The sequence below is a fragment of the Neofelis nebulosa genome, chromosome 7 (genome assembly GCF_028018385.1).
Source record: "Neofelis nebulosa isolate mNeoNeb1 chromosome 7, mNeoNeb1.pri, whole genome shotgun sequence".
In the NCBI taxonomy this organism is placed as follows: Eukaryota; Metazoa; Chordata; class Mammalia; order Carnivora; family Felidae; genus Neofelis; species Neofelis nebulosa.
This window is the reverse complement of record NC_080788.1, coordinates 96373568-96385642: the sequence shown is the minus strand read 5'-3', so window position 1 is coordinate 96385642 and position 12075 is coordinate 96373568. Positions and strand designations below refer to the sequence as shown.

At 36.3% G+C, this 12075-nt stretch overlaps 1 protein-coding gene and 1 pseudogene across 2 annotated transcripts in view; one reads left to right on the top strand and one right to left on the bottom strand.

The window, feature by feature from the left end:
- Positions 1-12075, top strand: part of MDGA2 (MAM domain containing glycosylphosphatidylinositol anchor 2) — an 875114-nt gene that overhangs the window by 389791 nt on the left and 473248 nt on the right. The window lies entirely within an intron of this gene.
- On the bottom strand, positions 10316-10748 carry LOC131517159 (large ribosomal subunit protein uL24-like; annotated as a pseudogene).

Sequence of the window (12075 nt, the reverse complement as noted above, 5' to 3'; positions counted from 1 at the left end):
CTTCCACTTAGGTCATGATCTCATGGTTTGTGAGTTGAAACCCAGTGCCAGGCTCTGCACTGACAGTGTGGAGCCTGCTTGGAATTCTGTCTTCCCTCCCTCCCTCCCTCCCTCCCTCCCTCTCTCTCTCTCTCTGCCCCTCCCCACTCTCAAAATAAATAATAAATTAATTAAAAAAATAAAAATGAAAAACATGAACTTAACAAGAAGGAAGCTTCTAGAACTAAATAGCAGTTTCCAGAAAATACAGGGTTAGAGAACAATGCTACATGGCACCAGGGTGCAATTACCTAAATACAGAATGTAGGAAAATGTACAGGACAAATCACCTAGTAGACAATATGAGGTGGAGGGAGAGGGGGAAATGTTACAGATAATGTTACAGATTGAGATAACTAAGGGTCGTACCATTCTTTTTTTTTTTAAGTTTATTTATTTATTTTAGTGACAGAGAGCATGCATGTGCATGTGAGTGAGGTAGGGGTCAGGGGTGTGTGTGGAGAGATTGAGAATCCCACGAAACATGAGATCATGACCGGAGCCAAAATCAAGAGTCAGATGCTTAACCTACTGAGCCACCCAGGCTCCTCAAGGGATCATATCATTCTTATGCAATGGGTAGACTTTTTCTAGACTCTGGCTGAAAAAATGTATTTTTAATATGATGTTTTGAGACAAAGAATATTGAATACAATATGGTTGTTTTATATCCTATTAAGGAATTTTTGCTAATATTACAAAGTGTAAGAAATGACAGTATGCTATGTTTTTTATGTGCTATCTGATGGGGATTATATGAAGTTTTTACAAAAGTTATGATACAATGGTCTGGAATTTGCTCAGATACTTTAAGAAAATAAAAATAAGTGATTTTTTTAAAATAAATGGAATGATAGGAAAAACTGAGTGACAAACTACTGTTTGTTGTAGCTGTGTAATGGGTATATACAGTTAAGCCAGTCTCTTTACTTTTGTGGAGGCTTAAAATTTTCCAGGATATTATAAGTATCAAAAATAATATTGGTTTGGCTGTAGCACACACATGAGCAGAGACTGAGCCTGCAGAGTCCTCTAATTCAGAGTTTGGCAGTCAAAGTTTTAGCCTGGAAGACATTTTAAAGCAGATAATGCTAAATATCTAAGAGCACAGTGTGTTGATTTGACACATGTATATATTGCAATATGATTTCATCCACAGTGTTAGCCAACACCTGTATCATATCACATAGTTATCATTTGTGTGTGTGTGTGTGTGTGTGTGTGTGTGTGTGTGTGTGTGTGTGTGGTAAAAATACTGCAGATGTAGTTTCTTAGCAACTTTAAATATGTAATACAGTATTTTGACTATAATCATTATGCTGTGTATTAGATTTCCAGAACTTACTTTTCTTCTAGTTGCAGGTGTGTACCCTTTACCATCATCTCCCCAGTTACTCTACCTGCAGTCTCTGGTAACTGTTGTTCTCTGTTTCCATGAATTTGCTTTTTTGTTTTTTGTGTTAGATTCCATGTGTTAGTGATATCATATAGTATTTGTCTTTCTCTGTCTAGTCTGTCTCACTTAGCTTATTAATGCCTTCAGCATTCATCTGTGATGTACCAAATGAGAGGATTTCTTTCTTTCTGATGGCTGAATAACATCTATCATCTATCTATCATCTATCTATCTAGTGTATTTACTCTTTTGTTAATAAACACTTACGTTGCTTCAATATCTTGCCTTTTGTGAATAATGCTGCAATAAACATGGAAGTGCAGGTATCTTTTTTTATATCCTGTTTAGAAAATGTTATTTATAATCTCAGTAAAACACTTGTAAAAAATTTAACCTTAAACGTACTAACTTCCTATTATATCTATCATAAAATGAATTATACAATATTTAATAACTTAGACACAAAAATTATTTTTTTTGTTTTGGTAACTAAGTGGATGAAAATATCTTTAAAAAAGAAATTAGGAGTTTAAATTTGGAAATAATTTGGGGCGCTTGGGTGGCTCAGTCGGTTGGGCAGCCGACTTCGGCTCAGGTCATGATCTCACGGTCTCTGAGTTTGAGCCCCGCGTCGGGCTCTGTGCTGACAGCTCGAAGCCTGAAGCCTGTTTCAGATTCTGTGTCTCCCTCTCTCTGACCCTCCCCCGTTCATGCTCTGTCTCTCTGTCTCAAAAATAAATAAACGTTAAAAAAAAATTTAAAAAAATTTGGAAATAATTATTCTCTAGTCCTTTTTATTACTAAACATTAAATAGCAGGAAGAGCGTTAGGGTAAAGCCATATCTGGGGTGAAAGATAAACTATTTCATCTCAATTTTTTTTTTAAAAAAGAGTATGTGTGTGTGTGTTTGTGTGTCTGTGTCTGTGTGAGTATTTTGGAGGTATGTAAGAGTTAAATGTGAAAAAAGAAACAAAAATATTAGAGGAAACCATGAGTTACTTTATCTCAGAATAGATTAAGTATTGATAATATTAAACCCTGAAGCCATAAATAAAAGACTAGTAGTATGTTTGAGTACACTAAATAATGAAGATGATGATGGTAACAGTAATAAAAAATAAGTTTTGGGGAAAATTCTAAATTAAACTGAAGGCAAATGTCAAACTGGAAAAGAATATTACAGTATTTACAATTTATATCCAAACAAATTAATGTTTTCAACAAAAGAAAGCATAGCATATGTAAGAAATAGTACTACAACTGAAGAGAACCGTGGTCAAAGAATGTGAGCAGGCAGAAAAAGAAACACAAATGTCTCTTAAACAGACCAAAATTAGCTTAGTCTGTCACTTACATTATAAGGTTGATGAAAATTGAAACTAGAGACTTTAAAAAAATCCGTTAAATTGACAAAGGTAAAATGCAGTTAATAATATACTATTCAATATGTGAGGGAATGAACAGTCTGCTATATGGCTGGTGGGAGCATAAATTGTTAAATTTGTGGTCAGTTTGGAATTGTAAGTAAAAATAATGCACATAAGGATGCCTGGGTGGCTCAGTCAGTTGAGTGTCCAACTTTGGCTCAGGTCATGATCTCATGATTCCTAGGTTCGAGCTACACATCGGGCTGTCTGCTGTCAGCACGGAGCCCACTTTGGATCCTCTGTCCCCCTCTCTCTCTGCACCTCTCCCACTCATGCTCTGTCTCAAAAATAAACATTTAAAAAATAAAAAGTAAAAATGATGCACTTAGATATTGACAGCTATGTCATTTTAATGTATTTATCCTACAAACTCATATGTGTTTCTAATATTACATATTACATCTATATATATATATATGTATATATATATATATATATATATATATATGTCTTCAAAGATTTACATTGCAACATTTTTGTAGTAGCAAAAACATGGAAATTTAAGTGTGTAATAATAGAGAACTAGATAAATAAATCCATAACAAAAAACAAGTATACAGTGGAATACCATGCAGTTACTAAAAAGAATAAGGTCCTTATATATGTTTTGATTTCAAACTTCTCCAAGATATATTGTTAAATGGGTTGTTGGGGAGGAGGAGGATCATATGAGTGGAAAAAGAGCAAAAGCATTTGTTTGAAAATTTCATGACATAGCCCTGAAAGAACATACAACAACTAAAATAATGCATGATGCCTTAAGCAGAGAGCTGGGAGACAGAGGAGGTGGGGAAGATTATTTATTTTTAACTGTATATATTTCTTGTTTCTTTTGAATTGTGTGCTTATAATAGCCATATTATAACTCAAAAAACAGATAGTATTCCCAAAGGGTTGGTGGGGATTAGAAAAAAAATCTTATTCTGTTATGGCCTCCATCAGTAAGGTCACTACTTATAGTGCAGGACTTTAGGTGATGGGACCTGGTTTGGGGCTCAGTTTGAGATTTCACTGGGGATCTGGAATGCTTGGCAAGTCTGAGACTCGCACAGTTTTTGTCAATTTGTGAGGGAAACTTGTTTCTAGGGGGCAGTGTTTTCTAACACCACTACCAGGCTCACTGTATCAGTTCTGGCCTTATCCAAATATAGTATTATTTTACATATTAAATTCACTCCCTGTTGTTGCAGCTAATTTTCTGGTTTTCCATGTTCATCCTTCTTGCTATGTAGATTTTAAACCTGAGATGGTTTTCTTTCCCTTCTCCATCCTTTAACGCCTTTCTATAGCTTTGTTTTCCTTCTCTATCTCTGCTTTCCCCCTTTGCTAGCTGCTGCCTGCATCTTCCTACCTCTTTTTCTTGCTCTTCACTTCATCTCTGGGCCAGTCCTGGGCAACTCCTTACTTTATCACACAGCAGCTGAACATAGAGAAATTACGAGACTAGGTCGAGGTTCATAGTTATCAGCATTTCCAGGAAAACTGGAGTAATAGGACAGTCAGCATGCTCAGGGCTATCTAATTCTTGATACCAAAATATTCAAGAATGATGCATGAACAATTTAGCCTTCTTGAGCTTTGAATTCATCTTAGTCCAGTTCCCACTGCGTTTCTTGCTCCTCTCATTTCTGTTGGAGGTACATTTCATAGTTCTGGCCAATAAGGTCCAAGTGATCTATATACTTTACCATAATTGATACATTTAATTTCCACTATTTAATATTAACCTGGTTCTCTGCCATTAAATAGAGTTCTTTGAAATCCCTCTCTAGTCAATATTGCCCAATCAAAGGCATTGGAATTAGTCATTGGGTATAAGTGTTTTATATTTGTTGGTTCATTTAATGGTTCATAGTTGTTCACCCCACACATATTTATGGAGCATTTATTAGTGTTGTGCTAGTCAAAGCAAGGTGAGAAAGATGATTTAGCTGTGCAAATAGTTATCTAAATCTAGCTTCTTAGCTAGAAAAATGTAAATCCATCTGGTTCATTGTGTATGCTCACTGCATATCATTGTCATTGTGTTTCTTCTATCATAGGGTCTTAGATCAAGTTCCCCAAAAGCATTTCCTGAGGTGAGAATTGGTGTGTAAATGATTTGTTCAAGAAACACTCATAGGAGACACTGGTAAAGAAAGGAATGGGGCAGCAGGGTGGGGCAGAGGAGGAAGCAACACCAGCCTGTGATGTCGGGCAAAGGCCTTTTAGAGGGTGGCTTCTCCCTGACCCTAAAGAGGAGCCCTGCAGTGTAAGTTATAACTGAGCTTTCCTGGCCCTTGTGGTTTTAGGTCTGACCTTGTACCCCACACACAGTGACCTAGACCTGATAAATATTTGTTAGAGAAATGAATGGAAAATAGACATGCTAGATAATATCAAAGAGCTTACACTCTAATGATAGGTTAAGATAAGGAGGGGTGTGATCAAAGCTATAAGAGGAGTGCAAATAAATTGCTAGTGGGTTCAGAGGAAGAGCAGATTGCTTACCTACCATTGTTTCATATAATGATAATATTTTTAAAAAGCTTTTAAGTTAAACTTGGCAGCCTCTTAGAGTGTAGAATCCAGAATGAAAATGAGGATATGTAAACTGGACTTTGCCTCAGGACCTCCAAATTAGAGGACATGTTTTTAAAAATTATTTGAGGGAATGTAGATATTTTTTAAATGTTACATTATGGAAACATTCTTTTAGTACATATAATCCTTTAATTGAGCTTAACCTGCAGCCAGCAATAGGCTAATGTCAATAATGCTGTTCTAAGAGCTACATTGTGCATCCTAAGACTGGTATGATGGTGTGCCAAGTTGCTAAGTATGGCTCTGTGGGAATTTCCCCTGTTCCAAACAAACAGAAGAGAATATCACAGTGGATCATGCTTCCATGCCATTGCTTCTTCTGTCACCTCCGCCTGGATTGAGCTTCTACTATTCTTAATTTGGTTCTGTCGTACTCATTATTCAAGGCCTAAGCTCAGATATTTTCTTGGATATGACACCCAAGAGCACAGGCAAGAATAACAACAGCAACAAAATAGATAAATGGGACTACCTGAAAAGTAGAAACATTTGTGCTGCAAATAAGCTCAAGAAAGTTAAATGACAACCCACAGAGTGGGAGAAAATATTTACAAATCATATATCTGATGAGGAACTTGTATACAGTGTATATATGTAACTCTTCCAACTCATTAATAAAAAGGCAAAAACAATTAACAAATGGACAAAGGATCTGAATAGACATTTCCTCAAAGAAGATATATGTATGGCCAATAAGCACATGAAATAGATATTCAACACATTTAGTCAATAGGGAATTTCAGATCAAAACTACAGCAATATACCACTTCTCAAGCCCTAAGCCATAAACAAAAGGAAGGATGTTAACAAGTATTGGTGAGGATGTGGAGAAATTGGAACCCTCTTACATTGCCAGTGGGAATGTAAGATAGTGCAGCCACTTTGGAAAACAATTTGGCAATTCCTCAAAAAGTGAAATGTGGAGTTACCATTTGACCCAGCAATTTGACTCAGGTATATTCTTAAGAAATAAGACGTTCATACAAACTTGTACACACAGCTGTTCTTAATAAAGCATTACTTGTAATATCTCCAAAGTGAAAATAACGCAAATTCCATTAATTGATGCATGGTTACATAAAATATGGTGTATCCATATGATGGAAAGTTATTCAGCAATAAAAGAGTAATAAAATACTACATGCTACAACAGGGTAAACCTTAAAAACACTATGATAAGAACTCAGTCACAAAAGACCATGTAGTGTATACTTCCATTTATATGGCATACATACTTCCATTTTTATGGCATAGCAGATTAGTGAAGTGCTTAGGGATGGTGGGGTGGAAGTGGAAGGTGTGGGGGAAAGATGATGAGTGACAGCTAATGGCTATTGGATTTCTTTTACAGGGACAAAAAAATGTTCTAAAATTTGAATTTGGTGGTGGTTGCATGGCCAAACATGAAATTGTTACTTTTAAATGAGTGGATTGTATAGTATGTTAATTATACCTCAATAATTATCTTAATAAAGCTGTTTTTAAAAGCCCTGAACCTAAAGTTATCTTATAGAAAAAAATTCCCTGAGGGGCTCCTGGTTGGCTTAGTCAATGGAGCATGGGACTCTGGATCTCAGAGTTCTGTCTTTGAGCCCCACATTGGGTGTAGAGATTACTTAAAAATAAAATATTAAAAAAAAATAGAGCTACCCTATAATCCAGCAAATGCACTACTAGGTATTTACCCAAGGTATACAAAAATGCAAAATTGAAGGGGTATATGCACCCTGATGTTTATAGCCATAATATCAGCAATAGCCAAAGTACAGAAAGAGCCCAGACATCCATTGACTGAATGAATGAAGAGGAGGTGGTATATATACAGAATGGAACATTACTCACCCATCAAAAAGAATGCAATCTTGCCATTTTCAATGATGTGGATGGAGCTAGAGTGTATTATGCTAAGTGAAATAAATTAGAGCAAGACAAATATATGGTTTCACTCATGCATGGAGTTTAAGAAACAAAACAGAACATATGGGAGGGGAACGTATGGGAAATATACCATAAGAGACTCTTAACTATAGAGAACAAACTGAGGGTTTATGGAGGTGGTGGGGGGTGGGCATTAAGGAGGGCACTTGTGATAAGCTCTGGGTATTGTATGTAAGCGATGAACCACTGAATTCTACTCTTGAAACCAATATTGCACTGTTAACTAGAATTGAAACAAAAATTTGAAGAAAAAAATAAAACCTTTTAAAAAAAGAAAAAGAAAACGATTTCCTGAAACCTCAGTTTGAGCTCAGTGCCCTTTTTTGGGTTGCTGGTGGATATACTATGTTCACAGCCATATTGCATGAAAATTCTTCATATAGCTGGCTCTATCACTAAACTAAAAGTTCCTCAGAAATGAATTCTTCTCCATCTCTTCCTCCTCTTCCTCCTCCTCCTCCTCCTTTACTTCCTCCTCCTCTACTTCTTCCTCTCCCTCCTGCCTCTCTTCCTTCTCCTTCTCCTCCTCTTCCTCTTCCTCTTCCTCTTCCTCATCCTCATCCTCATCTTCTTCCTATCATTATGTTGCAGAGTCTAGGGTGGTTTCTTTTGTATAGGAAACCAACAGCTGAACTTAACTATATTATTCCTTTTTTTCAAAAAAATTTTAACCCTTACTCATTTTTCAGAGAAAGTGTGAGTGGGGGAGGGGCAGAGAGAGAGGGAGACACAGAATCTGAGGCAGACTCCAGGCTCTGAGCTGTCAGCACAGAGCCTAACACAGGGCTCGAACTTGGCGATCATGACCGGAGTTGAAGTAGTACACTTAACCAACTGAACCACCCAGGCACCCCTTAACTATAATATTCCTTACATTCATACAGCCTTTTGAGGCTATTTCAAAATTTTATAATATTGACACCAATTTTAAAATGGTTAGAGACAAGAAAAATCCCTCCCAAAATGTTAGAAAATGCTATGTGCATTTTTTCTTTCTTTTTATTTTTTTTATGGGGGCATAAAATTTGCCTTAATTGTAGATGATAAAGACAAAATACAAGAGCATATAATCAATATTTGCATACAAAAAGCAAAGCTTGTACAGGGCCATTAACATGACTTTATGAAGGACAGATCAGATCTGACTCATTTTACTTTCTTCTCATAACATACACCTTATAAATTTAAAAACCTTATGATTATTGTATCTTTTGTTAAAGCACCATTAAGCTTTTCAAACACTGTTAATTTGCTCTGACTTTTCCTTGCCTCAGTGTACTTCAGCAAAAGAGGTGGATGGAACCACTAAAACCCTGCTACTCAAGTATTATTATATGGTTTTACTAAGAGACTTCATTGTCATTCTAGTTTCATTAATAACACCAGAATATAATTTGAGGCAGGATTTGACGACAGCTTTAAGTAACAATTGTTAATTGGTTTTATATTCAAAATTATGTTTGAAGAAAATTTAAGTCCCTTACCTCGGTGATTTTCAAGATTTTTTGAACTGAACTGTTTCTTGGCCAAAATCTTATTCAAAATCCAGTATATAAATCATGTAAGAACAGAGTCGCTCTGCTAATTAGAGATTGCAAAAGAGGGTCAAGAGACCCAACCTCTAGCCACAGTTGTCCCCTAGGGTGCCTCTAAAGATTGCTTAGAGTAAAAATTTCTGCCTTAGTTAGGTAGAAAGTAGGTCTGTGCATCTCCCTGCAGCTGGGAATTATATTTTTTATAGTAACCAATTACCTTGAACCAAGTGAAGTTAATGGCATTTTGCAAACCGATTAGCAAACATTGGAAACCACCTCATATGCATATTGTTTTATATAGACATTTTAACAGAAAGGCATTATTAGGCTAACTCTGTGATAACACATTGGGGTGATGGAAATAGCTATGAAATGGGTTGCATGTAATGTTACTAGTAATATTTGAAGTGCCAATCTTTGCAAATGTTTTACTTGAAAATGAAGAAAATTCAAGGTTATTTCTATTAAATCATTGCTATTCCTTTTGCTCTCCTTCACTAAAAGGCCTAATTGGAGAATAGAGAAGTCAAGAAACAGCTGGCATGGGGCTTGCTTATAACCCAGATAAGACTTCGGGAGTGGGGGAAAGGAGTGAACAGTGTCATCCACTTCTGATCTTCATCTCCCTCCCAACCTCTGTCTCTCTCTTTCCTTTTCTGGATCACATGCTTGGGTATCTGGGTAGGTCTGCCATTCACCCACAATGGAAGGTCTTCCACAAGACCTTTAGTTTTCATCTCAGTTTTCATGTCTAAGCAATTTAAATTGTGTTGCCTTCCTTATGAGGTATGCATACAGTCCATGGAAAGCATTTAGCACAGTGTATAGCTTGTAGTTAGGGTTCATTGAATAGTAATGATTCATCTTTCACTTAACTGTTTTCTCTCCCTTCTTTCTCCCTTACTTCCTTAAACTTCACTTTAACATTCACTGTATTTATTTATACTTATTGAAGAAAAAAAATGCAAGGAGTTTTTGTTTCACTTTTCAAAGTTTTGTTTTGGGTGTGTTTCAATTTATGAAGAGAAAAACGTACAATTGTGTATGTAACTTAGAAGAACAAAGCATTGTTACTCATGAATCTCTAGGCTATAAAGTCTGGGGATGCACAAAATAGCAAAAATATCCACACTAACAAACAGTGATTTTTCAGTTAACATTCAGGACACTGTGACTCACTAAGTGTGAAGTCCTAGATTAAGCAGTTTTTGTAAGACTCGGTCAGCCTTAATGGAGAAAGAAAATTATTTTAGAAACCCAGGGGAAAATAAGGAATGGATATTTGCTGGGGGGAATTATTTCTAAGGAAAACTTTATTAATAATTAAGTTATTTATAATTTTAATAAGTTTTTTCCATTTTAACAGTTTTTATTTAAAGTCGTTTATAAGATTCCTTTATTCCTGCATCTTCTCAATTGTTTCTTCCTTCTATCTGCCCTTTTCCTTTGCTTCCTGATGAGATATGGCTTTATGTTATGGATATGTTAGTGGTCTTTGTCCAGTTTTAGCCTACTGATAACCACCTTGCTAGAGGGATGCCCAGGGATCAGTTGCACCAGTGGCCTTCTCTTGCTGTATTCATTCAGTGTAGATAATGTATTTCTTCCTGTAAATGTGGGCTACTTTGCCAATTTGCTGACCTTGGTAATGTCCTCACACAACCTGTACTTTCTTATCCTTTTGGGTGGGCATGGATCAAATGTTGTACTTCCGTCTCAGCTCCTTGTAAAGAGAAGATATAATCTTTACTGTGAGTGTGGGAAGGTATATTGGAATGCCTTTTATGATTCTTGTTCCAGTCGGAAGTCACAAAGGGATTGCACTTCATTTTGGCCACTGATGTCCAGCAATGGCTGCAACAGCGAAGAGAAATTTTAATGTTTTAAAGAATTATCTTCTGATGTTATTGGTGTTGCTTTTTCTAAAGGGAGAAGGTAACAGTCTCTTCAGCGTATGTGATTTATGTAAAATCAGGAGGTTGTGGAACCAGTCACAGGGCTGGGATGGGAATTCTGACTTGATCATTCGTACTGCTACTTGATGCCTCTTAACAGGGTCTTCTCAAAATTCTGTGTATTTTTCCAGGTTCTACTTATACTCACTTCTCATCCTCTTCCCTAGAGGGACCCTTTGCAAAAAGGCCTAGAACCACATCTTAGACTTTTAAGTTTCATCCATATTTCCCTGATTTTCTTTTCCAATCACATAAGCTTTTAGATAGTGAGCCCACAGACTTGCTCACACAATTTCCTGTGCTTTCGGAGGTATTTTCTTTCCAAAATTGGTCGGGGGAGGGCAGTGTGGGAAGGGGAACAGAATTACATTAGTTATTACTAAGCGTATTTAAATGATAAAAATAAAAGGAAGAAAGGGATTCAGAGGTGAAGACATTGCTACTATCAGTGGAGTGATGATTGGAAGGGGAGTTGAGCCAAGCCTTTGGGGGAAGGAGAATGTTAATGGTATGGATATTGAGATCTGGAACCATTTAAGCTCCTCTCTCTGATAGGGAGGATATCCACGCTTGCACTGGCTCCTGTCAGAGATATGCCTTCACTTCCAAAGTGAGGAATCCCACACAGGAAAGAAGATGGTAAATATGGAGTAACTTCTTTACCTCAAGAAACCTTTGATCTGGCTAAATATAGATTCTCTCCACATAATTATGGTAGCGGAAGCTATTTTGAGTAAAAAAAAAATCTGCCTGGTTTTGAAAATAAAGTCAAGATATGTATCTTCCCTAGATATTTCTATTACTTGGGGTGTATATTTACACAAACTCACATAGACACATATATGCAATCTTTCCCAAGCGTAATTACATATATGCTAATGTACTAATTTGTAGTTTTAAATATATATAATTTGTACTTTTCTCGCAGTGGTGAGCATCCCCCTGTAAAATATTTAAGTTGTTTGGTGTTTTTCCACCACTAGATTTTGTCCTTAAAACACGGTGAAAGGACTTCATCATGTCTCACTTCTCATCCTGGGCCATCTTGTCATTTGTGACACATAAAACAAGAATAGATATAAAATAGTATCATAATTCCCTTTCCCCATTAACAATAATCTATGTGCTTTGAATATATTTGACTTTTTAAAATTTTGTATTTCCTGGGCCTGTTAAATTATAGCAATGAAAGCTCTTTTCT